Here is an 11,990-nt window from a genome sequence, read left to right on the forward strand (position 1 = left end):
CCCTCTGCGGCCCACTCCTCTTCCTGGCATCCACAATCCCAGTATTAGATATTAAAACATCTGTTCCTGCCTAGTCCATTCAGCATCTGTTTTGGACATATCTGCGAATCGGTCCAATCCCTTTTTGAATCTGCTGATATTATCTGCCTCCACCACTTCCTAAGACAACGAAACACAGCGGCAACCTGCAGACTCACCAAACCTTTTCAGTAATACCCTGTGTGAGTCACGCAGAACTCACGCACTACTACTAACCTTTGCTGGGAGCAGAGGGAGATACAGAAGACTCATTGTAGTCAGGGAGAGGCAATATCTTTTGTATACCCAAAAAGCTTTCAAGACAAAGCTTGTCTGCTTTTCACGAATCTATTAGCTGATCTAAAAATATATCAATTCCCCATGCACTCTGTGGACGCTTATTCAAGTTCATCCTGAGACTGTGGTAAGGTTCATTCCTCCCTATTTAAGTATTCTTGGATACAAATACAAATACATCACTGTATCTGATTTGCTTTAAAACTGGAAAAGCACATACATTAATTTCCCAAATTTTTCTCATATATGAAGAGTAACTAGCCAAGTTAACAAGCAATAGGACAAGAGGAAATGGCCTCAAGTTGCGCCAGGGGAGGTTTAGATTGGATATTAGGAAAAATTTCTTCACCAAAAGGGTTGTCAAGCACTGGAACAGGCTGCCCAGGGAAGCGCTTGATTCACCACCTCTGGAGGTATTTAAAAGACATGCAGATGTGGTGCTTAGGGACACTGAAGTGGTGGATGTGGCAGTTCTGGATTAACAGTTGGACTCAATCTTAAAGGCCTTTTCCAATCTAAAGGATTCTATGATTTTTCCTTTTTGCTCTTTGCCAAGCGCAAACAGTTTTCAAAACACCAACAGCATATAGTCAACAACACCTGTCCTGCTGAAATTTAACAAAAGGGGTACAGCCTCTCAAGTCATCATCTAAACATATTCACAACCAACAGAGTTTCAATGGAGCTGCTTAACTCCCCTTTTCTCTGTTTTTTACCTGCCAAGTCTCAAATGCCTGCTTGTAGCTTCACAAGGCTCCTCAACCTCATAGAAGCCAGGGCTCTGGTCTTCCACACTGCTGGAGTTCTGCCATTCAAAAGAGAGATTTCTCCCAGCACCCATAGCAAAAGGCAGGTTCTCATACTCAGGTATTTCTTCATAGTGACGCACGTTCTCATACTCTGGAGCACAAGTGCTGGTTACAGAATTCAAATGCATTTGTGACAAGTTCTCTCCCAACAGCACATGCCCATCTAAAGACTCCAGCCTTTGGTTGCTTCGCATCTCAGGCTGACTTCTGTTTCTCTGCCTCTTCTTCTGTGAAGTTGGACTACTTATTTCTACAGAATGCACCTTGGCAGATTTAGCTTTCCTTTCACTGCCTACAAATGCTACATTCCGGTTGCTACCACTTCCATACCCGTCCCCGGTGGAAAGGTCAGCAATAGCACTATCCACTGACTGGCTGCCTTTAGACAGAAATTTTTGGAAGTCACTTTTCATTAAGCAAACTGACAGTTTCATGTTGAGAAACTTTTTCAAGCTATTTTTCTTCTGATGGTCTTTGCAAGGTTTGTCTGTCCTTTCCACATCCACAGAAGAGAGAGATTTGGCCCTAGGCTTTGTCACAACAGTCAAGTGGTTGAAGTTGGTAGCCATGTTAGCAGTTTTTAATGATTCACAATTTCCTGAAAATGGAAGAATAGGATGAGGTAACTTCCAGACGGGTTTCTCAGAAGAACGTTTGGGTATGTCACAGGATGACACTGTGCCTTGCTCCTTGGCTGGTGGCCGTGTGAAGTGAGATCCTTCCAGAACATTGTTCGATTTGTCCTCACTGGAGGTGTAAGAACTTTTCTCCACAAGCTCTGCTGATGCAGCTTTCTTCAGCAGGCCAGCAGCTGGCAGGCTGTGCCTCTGTGGTTTCTTAGGAACAATTCTTGGAGAACTTTCATCCTTTCTTTTAACTTCTTTATCTTCTGATTTTTGTGGGGAAACATGGAGGCTATTGGAAGCAGATGAGTGCTGACCGCCAGTTAATTTGAGTTGCTTTGGCAAACTCATGGACAAAGTATCACATCTGACAAAGTTAGTCCTTTTGTCCACAGCATCTAGCATACTGGCATCATCTGTCATCTCATCCATGGAGTTAACTAAGTTATGGTCTGCATCTAAAGAACATTCAACACTTTCCACCAAATCAGATGTTTTGTATGACAACTGAGGCAAAAGATTTTGTGAAGTTGACTCTTCCATAGCAGGTTCCTTCACCTGATGCATTTTGTCTGCATTGCTTTGAGTTATCTCACATTTTTCAGGATGAAGCATGTCTGTATTATTGTTATAACAAACACTTTGACCAAGGATATTAATTTTTGCTGGCTTTTTAAAGCTTTGTTCCACAAGCCCAAAGGAATCTTTCACTGAATTAGGTGGTTCCTTTGTTCCTTCTCCTGTGGTGTCTATGCCATCCTGACGGACTAGACATGCAGCACGTGGCTTTCTTGGCTTAGGGATAGGAAGAGCTTTTGGGCTCAAGACTGCAGATGTTTCGGAGGAGGTTTTATCAGCATCTGCTTTCATATCCATTTCACCTGAAAATGTACTATTGCTACTTAAATTTTCATTTTCCAGGATTTCCTGGTCCAATGGGCAAGAGCAACTGTGGTTATTTCCAGTCAAACTAGGACAAATTTCAGACATCTGAAACACATCAGCAGTGAGCTTACCATCAATATTTTGTTGTTTCCCTTTAGCTACTTCAGAAGACAAGGAAGACTGTACAAGTTCCATAAACTCTATTTTAACGTTGTTCTTGAAACTGCTACCATGCCCTTTGTCAAGTTTGTCTGCACACCTGTGCCTCACAGGACTGCTGTTAGGAAATACACTGTGAGTTAGAACATCCTTAAGTTTCTCTTCCAAAATGCTGGCTTTTAAAACCACCTGATTTCTATTTGTCAGTTTTTCATTGTGACTGTCCCCCAGAGCTAGTGCAGTTTTTTCACCGACCTTGATGTTCTCTAAGTTTTCAAAGTGCTCAAAAATGATCTGATTTTTACAGGTGTTCTCTCCATTTCCAAGTTTATGAAGGCATTCAAATTTGCAAGATGACACTGGTAGAATATATGCTGTGTTATCAGTACTGCCTTCCGAGGCTTCATTTTTATAGTTCAAGTGGTGTAGAGTTTGAGAAGAATCTCCCCTGTGCTCCTCAAAGCTCTTTGTACTTTTTCGTGTAAATGATGGAGGTTTAACTTCTGGAATGGAGGAACTCTTGAGAACCTTTGGTTTTGGTGCAATTGCTGGCTTGGTTTTCCTTGCTGCTTGTATAACACCAGAAAGTACAACATCGGGCTTCGGTGCAACAGGTGGAGGCGTCGCCTTGTGTCCTACCACAAATTTTGGTTTGGGGGCCACCGGTGGCTTCTTAATTTCTAGGAAGGATGGAAAACAAAGACTTTAGTCACCATCAGCCCACAGAACAACTTCACCTGCACTGCAGTATCACTAGGAGTTTTGTAACACTTAAATCACATGATCTACAGGATCTTAGTGCTTGTATGTATACAATTTTCTCCTACAAGCATGCCTGCCTCTCCTACCACCGCTTTTTTACTAGTTGCCTTTCTTCATTCTAGCAGGCACAATCAAGGAACGGTGGGAAAAGTCGTCAAGGATAACTTGTTTCTTAAATAGTTTAACTTTATGAAAGTGCATGTCCTTGTTTAGATACCAATATGATGTGTCATACTAATATTAGTATGATGCTAATAAAAAAAAGAGTATATTAGCCCAGTTTTGCAGTTTGAACTATTTAAAATATCATTTTAAAATGGTGCAAATATGTTAAGTGTCTTGTGTATAAAAAGTTATGAAGATAACAGAACAGTGAGGGTAACTACCAGGACAGTTCAGTCCCTTCCCCTACCACCTTTGGAAATGTGTAACCTCAAATTCCCCTTTCCCTTCCTCTTAGTTTCAAACAATATTGAGATGGATTACTGTACCAGCTGTACAACTGGCATGTCACTACCATGAGTTCAGTGAAATGAGTCTGTGAAATTAATGCAGTAATTTGTAGCAAGTCAGTACTTCCGTACTGTAAAATACTATTTCTGTGCATCTTATAAAATTACTCTTCCCAACGTGTTACTGTCTGACCTAGCAAGTCACCACTGCTATGACTTACGACCCACTTCACAGCACAAGATGACAAACCCTGGGGAGAGCGGATGGCAGCAAAAGGAGCACATGAGGAACTTGGAGATTATGGAGGTTTTATCGTGGTGGTGTTTTTGGGTGGTTTGGGGGTTGGTTTTGGTCTGTTTGTTTGTTGTATGGTGGTTTGGTGTTTTTGTTTTTTTTTTTTTTACAGGTATGCCTGAAACATTTTAATATTGCAGGAGATCATTTATGACCAATTTATTTCCATATGCTGGAATAATTTCAGATTTCTCAGTGCTTTAAGTGATTTTTTACATATATATCTGTATTTATTACCTTTGTTTTGAATAATATACTGGTATACTTTCAGGAAGTCATATACATGTTAAATAAAACTCTCAAGAAAACATGCTAATTAATCTTTCACATGCAAAGAGATTGGGTAAGCCACTGACTTACTATTCCCCTTGAACTGTGGGTTTGGTGTTTGGTTGGGTTTTATCACCATTATTATTATAGATGTGTAACTATATCCTAATCTCTAGCCTAGAAATACGAGAATAAAGTTTCAGGTTTGGGGTTTTTTTTTCCTGTTTTGGATTTTTTTTTGCTTGAAAGAAATCTAGATGGTTAAAAAAAAAAGGCAGATGCCCTCAGTTGCAAGCATTTCCTAAACACTAAGTCACTGCTCTAAGCAGACGGCCAGAAACAATGTCTCTACTATAGAAACAGGAAAACCATGTTTTTCTAGGACATGAATCATTAAATGGTATCCAGACTGACTCCATTTATACTTAGAATAGCTGCCCTCACTGCAATTATATTAGCAAAGAGGTAAACCCGATGGCAGAGACAATTTTTGAGACATTTTGCAATAGGGAATGCAGAATTTCTTTCCAAAGGTACAGCTCGCTATAGCCACTGACAACAGCCAAGAGGAACCCAACTACCAGCTAGTGCAAAGGACGTACCACCTTCTGCTTCCTGTCCAAAGACAGAGGCTTCCCACACAGTGAAGAGTCAATAGTTTGCTAGGAAAAAAAAATTCACCCTTTGGATGGGCAACCACTAATCCTGAAGAGCAAGAGAGTTGTACACTCACTTTCAGACAAGGGAACTGCCTATTCAGTTGAAGAAAGAAGTGATGGCAAGAGAGGAGCCTGTTTCCTACAGTAAAAAAAGAGGAAGGGATGCCCAGTTTGTCATGGAACACAACACAGTAGTAGACCTGGGTCATGTTCAGTAATATTTATTAAGATATTAAAGCTCCCTGAAAACAGGAGAGAGACAGTCTGCCTGGGAACCCTTCCTGATGCCCAAATTAGAGAAACAGATTGCAGAAGATACAGGAGATTAAACACTGGCTAGGTAAGTGATAACCTGTGGATGATTTGTCCCACTCCACAAATTGAAGTCCATCAACCTTGGAAGCTTCTCTCTCTCTCTATTGGGACTGCTTAGCGTTTTGGATAGCAACCAAACTACATTACATTGCAAGGCTTTCAACTAGTATGCATTAGGGAGGACACTCGGAAGGTATGATATGATACCATGACCTGAATAAAAGATTCAGAACTAAACCATGAAAATGTGAAGGGATGCAAAGAAAACAAAACAGTTGTTTATATGCCAATAGTGGAAACCTGGATAATGAACAGAGCCGGAAAAATTAACTTCTGGTAATAACTGTGATTCAATACGATTTTTGAAGCCTATTAGAATTTTTCAAATGACTTCAACGTTAAAAAGCATTGGGATAGACAGAAGAGACCAGCAAGTTGTGCGGTATAATAAAGACACCACTATCTGCTTTAAAGTGACTGCTCATTTCATCTAGAGTAGATATGGGTCAATGTATTAACAGGCACATTACAGTCTCCGTATCAACACAGATCTACAATAGACAGCTCAATCAGAAAGGAATGTGATGAGGAGCCCTTTCAAACATAAGTATGACATAAGAGGAAAGACTTCAGGAAGGGAATACATACCAGTAGTTGTCCTCAACACAATATCTTTAAATTTCTGAAAAATACAAGTGATGAATTTATTTTAAAAAAATCACATAAGCTAGGGTAAAAGTGTATTAGATTTTGATTAGAAATCGTGAATTGAAGTTTAATTCAGCATGTGTGAATCCAAACCAGTTGTATATAACACAGTGCTTTAAAAGGGACAATTTCCTATCCTGAAAAGAAAAAAGAAAGCAAACTAAGTAGCGGGTAACTGTTATTCATAAAGGTGTAAGCAATGACTGGAAGTCTTACGAGAATGACTTTTTGTTAAGTGACAAGGAAAAGCAAGCCTCTTTGTTGAAATCCAATAAATATAATCAAGGAAACATTATACAACAAATGTATGGAGTGGTGAGTTGTTTGGACAATCAGCTTTCTCCTGGTGCCATATGGAGCTGTTCACCTAAGAATACAGAGGATTGGATAAGTTTAGGAGAGTAGAAACTGAAGAAAATTTGAAAATAGACAGTTATTTTGTATGAGCTCTATGCAGATCTGCAGCTAAGGTGGTAAATAATCCTCCAAATTACAAGGAGATAGCTATAAGAAGATGAAGGGAGCTGAAAGTATTTCTGTACACAACACCTACCAGACTGTTAGTGACATGCTATGTCACCTTCTGGCATTCTTAAGTGAAAACTTAGGACGAATTCAAGAAATAACTACAGAAGTATGCAAGTCTAGAAATCATGCCTCGAATCCCAAAATAGCTCATTCTGCTTAATTTAACCAAGAATTTAAGAAGTGAGATGGTGATAGTATATATACACTCATACGTATGTGAAAGATTTTTGATAACAGACGGCTCTTTAATCAGTAGAAAAAAGACACGATGAGATGCTGTAGCTGACCACTGAAGTTCTACAAATTCAAACTAGAAATAAGGCTTTAACATTATCATTAAATTAACTACAGGATAATTAACTACAGGAACATCACACCTAGGTTTATGGTGAAGTCACCAGCACTTACAGTCAACCTAAATTCACTTTCTGAGATGTGTAGAAGCTTTAGAGGAAATTTTGGACTGCACATTGGATTTTCTGGCTTTCCTTACTCAAGGGGATTAGAAATGAAAATCAGTATGAGTTCACCCACGCTCCCCCTCCAATCTTACCCTATTTCTCAGAGAAGATCCCTACACCCAAATTAGTATCCTGGAATACCAGTAATAAACCCGAATGTAAAAGCAGAAACACAAAGTTATATTTGCATAAATGGATTAAATGGTTAGTAGTCAGAGAAGCAGCCAGAGATATCCTCCGACCTTCTTGACTAGGCAAAGGAAGAAATCCATAAATAAAGTGACTAACAAAGCTGCCATCACCAACAGGAAATCTACTGCTCATCTAGAAACAGGCAACACCATTTTCAGTGATGAAGAAAAAAAACAAAACAATGCTTAAAAATACCAAGAAACCCAAAGCCCTTAAAAAAAAATTATTAAAAAGAGCATTATTTTTCTAACAATAAATAGCCATTAGCACCACTTATGCAGGTCAATGCATATGCTCTTTATCCGACTTCAGGCATTTATGCTCGTGCTTCTGAGATTCCGTTAACAACTTCTACACTTGGGAACAGCAAAAGGACAAGAACAAGTTCTGTCCACTTGCATCTGTCCAAGAAACGGGGACAAATGGTTCTGGCTCCAGGGAAACAAATTTGTGATCTATGATCAATCATCCCAATCCTCCTTTACAAACCAAAGCAAAAGGCTATCCAGAAAACACAAAATTCTAATAGTTCATGTTTGGCAACACCATCCATCACAGGGACACAACTTGACATGCCTTTCCTTGCAACACTCCACATGAACGGAGGCCTCTCTCCTGGTGTCCAGGGTCATCAACGGGACTGGCCTCTACTCACCCAAGAGGTATCCCCATGCCAAGACCCCACAATCCACCCTAAAGCAACATCCTTTTTGAACCACAAATCTGTAGGGAGATGGTAAAACAATTAATCAGTGTGACACAAGATTTTCCACAGCAGCTGGACCTAAACTTAAGGTTCCAGTACACCATCAAGTTACTACGGGGTAAACCAAAGTGCGGATTGAACAAAGCGGCTATTCCACAGTAGCTGACCACGGGTATACCCTCATCTTACCACAAAGTGTATCAGACAGCTTATTCATTTTCACCTGAGAGGTGAAATCTCTCTCACATACCTATTTCACAGGTACTAAGAAAAGAAAAGGAAAAGAAAGGGCTTGAAACAGTTACCACTTGGCAGCTGGCTTTCTGTAAATGTACATACTGGCTTTCTCATGGCACCTTGTTTACATATGCATGTTGTATTCTCAGAGTTAGGGAATCACATCTGTAGGCTATATATAAAAATAATATGATGCCCAGAAGGTATCTACCAAGGGACTGATGTGTTGTTCTTTCTTACGTAAAGGAGGAGCTCGCTCCAACAGCCAATTTACTGTTGCTGGGACTACTTTGAGCATAAACCACTACAACTCTCAGACACAAAACAAGAAAGCCAATACAGCTTTTAAAGAGAGTGCAGGGAGAGAGGTAATTGTTGCTATATGTTTGGGACACACTCAGCGATTATTGTGATGGCCATTAATATGCTGCACAGAGAAACAGATGAAGTATTTTAAAACTCCCATTCTCCAGCAGCTTACATTTTAATGACCCACAAGAAGGCTTTTCAGTTCAAACAGTTACTTTGCTTTCAATTACAGAAAGAAATTTTCATTAGGTAAACACCTCAAAAAAGTATTCTAAGATCATTAATTTATTTCCTGTGAATGTGTATTTATTTTCTCATTATGCAGAGGCTCTGATTTTCTCAGGTGCCACAATGCTCAAAAAAAAAACTCCAACAAAAAAAGGAATGAGTCATGACATCCCGGAAGATAACACGTGTAGTTTTTAAAATACAAGGGAAAACGATGGTTACCAAGCCACTACAGTTTCAGAAAACATCCTAAATAAACTGCAAAAGGAAAACATTAATTTCAAAAATCTCAGGTTGTTCAGGGACTTGAAATAAAACAGGAAAGTTGGGGATAACTTTAGAGTAAGGACTGGAGATGAATAAACAACCTTCTAAGATTGCATGCAGAGATAGAGCTGAGTAACTCTAATGAGACTTGACATATTAGAGGGTTAAAGGGACAGTAAATCCTGTAGGCCTCATTTTTCAATCCTTGAAAGCAATGAAGTTTGATTGGAAAAGTCATGTTGATTTTATTTATTCTGCTCCTGCTATGTTTTTTTCCCTTTGAATTCCATTTTTGACATTAAAATACACTACATATTTCTCATTGCTGTTGTCAAATCAGATTTCAAATCTGAGCTACGCATTCTGCCCACATTAAATAAGTTGTATAGATTCACATATAAGGGCTGTTTCTTCAGCAAGAAATAATAAATGTCAAACTCATAACTCTCAGGATTTGTTTTGCCCTTTTAAAGGAAAAGCACATACTTGAAGACAGCACAATAGTTCCAGGCAGAAAATGAGTAAACGAGCATTCATCAGCATCATATATGAAGAATATGCAGTACATGAGAAAGCAATGAGATAACAGCTATAAATGAAGGTTGAAACAAACATACAGGTTGATCACTACAATAAGATAGTTTTTAAATTATCTAGAAGTATTTTAAATAAGTGCTATAGTTCCTTAATTCTAACAAATCCAGATTGACATATACATCTTTATATATGTAAGCAACAGCTATGAAAGAACTGCTTCACCCATCACTGAATTACATCCAGCTCTGGACTGAGATTTAAATGAAACAATTCTGTAGAGGAACTAGAAAAGATACATAGCAATGAACTGAAAATTAGTAATTTCATTACTTAGAAAGGCAAAAGGCAAGCTGGAAAGGCTGAGTTATCAATGTTGGACCTTTTGCAACTTTTGTCCACAGACAGAAGCTGCGTTCAGTATTTCTCTCCCTACTACAGCTCCCTCAAGTAGCACAGTATCTCTTTCAGAAAGTCCGGCATATCAAGCCGAAGTCACTCATATCTGCAAATCCTACTTAAAAATATGAAATCAAGACTGATGATGCTGTACCAGGTTGCTTTGTTCTAAAGGTACGCTAAAAGAAGACACAAGAGACACTCAAGCCCTTCAAGTGAAACTGAAGGAGGAGTAGGATTTCTAGACATTTCAAGTTCCATCTGAAGCCTTCACACAGGATAACATTTTTACTGAAAAGCTGTATTACCAATCAGTTGTTAGAACGCTAGCTTACATAGCACAAACCAGTGTAATAACTGAATTCACAGTTAAATAATTTCAACGTAGGAAATAGATCCCACAGAGCTACAGAACTGAAATTAAAATATAAGAGTTGGTAAATTTTTATGTGGACAATAGCTTTATAAAGCATGTCTACATATTTCAGGAGCTATATTGCTGCAGAATTTAAAGAGACAGATATTAAAACTTCAGAACCATCTTCTGTCAGTCCTCAGTCTCTTCATGCCCTGCCTATGAGCTCCTTAGCTGAAATGTCAAAAGCTGTCATGACACTGGCAGCAGGATTGTGACTCTCTTGAGCTTGTTTCACCTGTTCCCGTATCTTTTTTTACCCTCACATAATCCATCACGCACAAAATATTCTTCATACCCTATTCAACAGCCTTCACGTACCCCTCAGTTTCCCTCTTCCTGCCCACCAGGACCCTATGTATACCTTCCCCTTCAAATCCCTCGCTAAAATTCATATTTTCCACGAAACTGTCCTGCTTTCTTCTGATATTCTTCAGCATCCCTTTCTCTTTTGCTTTCTAAATGACTTTGTTGACCAGAACCCCTTCCTCCTCACCTTCCCCACAAACACCATCACAACATAAAGTAAAGCAAGAGTCAGTCACACAACCTCAGCTCTGCAAGTCCTGAAATCACTGGTTAGTGATGAAAATCTACCCAATTTTCTGAAACTAAGTTCCGTATCAAATTTTAACAGTCCAGCTCTAAGCTCTTGAGCACCCCCTGACACTTATCTTTTATTTGCACAGCTGTTTAACTCTTAGAAGAGCAGGGGTGAACTGCACTACCCGTGGCACTACTCAGTGACGTGAACATACAAGGCAGCTGTTAAACACAGATGATATCCTGCTTTATTACACGTTTTTCCAGATCTAAACACAAATCAGTTCTGTCACATGTATTAAAAATGGAGATATATATTAAACGAAGCAGAAAGATGCATTAAATAACTTTTTTATTTTCCAGTAAATTCTGATTAACTGAGCCCAGATAATTAACCCTGAACTTGGTAACAATTTGACATAATGGAGGGGAAAACACTGAGATTTAGGTTGATGCTTTTCCTCGATGTCTGTGTATTGCTTTTTCGTCAGAACATCCCTCGCCCCCCAAAATCCTTACAGGAAGCACTTGGCCGCTTCAGGTTTACACCGCAACTAGTCGTGTTCCCACACAATACATCATAGCTTACGCGTGACATCTTTTCAACGCAGAAATGACTCCTGTTCCCGTCTTCAAGCAGGCTGAGAAAGGAACCCACTAATCTAACCGACGTAGAACCACCGCGCAGCCAAACAACCGGCAAAACGCTGCAGCAGCAGCTCCCGTACACACGGGAAGCTCTTCTTTTAAACCGAGAATTTGCGTTTTAGTCGTCAGATCGGCAACGGGCAAGAGAAAGGCGGGGGCGAGAGGTGCGGAGGGCACTGCGGTAGCTCGGTTCGAAGGAGGCCAGCAGCGAACGCCCTCGCCCCGGGCCGCGGCCGGTATGCGCGGGACCGGCCCAGAAGCGAAGCCGGAG

At 39.8% G+C, this 11,990-nt stretch overlaps 1 pseudogene across 1 annotated transcript; it reads right to left on the minus strand.

Annotated features, from left to right (window-relative positions):
• Positions 1-1,027: 1,027 nt before the first annotated feature.
• On the minus strand, positions 1,028-3,544 carry LOC104614077 (annotated as a pseudogene). Its single transcript, XR_738094.1, has one exon. The product of XR_738094.1 is annotated as an FYVE, RhoGEF and PH domain-containing protein 6 pseudogene (transcript).
• Positions 3,545-11,990: the final 8,446 nt, after the last annotated feature.

This window comes from Phaethon lepturus, unplaced genomic scaffold (assembly GCF_000687285.1).
Source record: "Phaethon lepturus isolate BGI_N335 unplaced genomic scaffold, ASM68728v1 scaffold8569, whole genome shotgun sequence".
NCBI lineage: Eukaryota > Metazoa > Chordata > Aves > Phaethontiformes > Phaethontidae > Phaethon > Phaethon lepturus.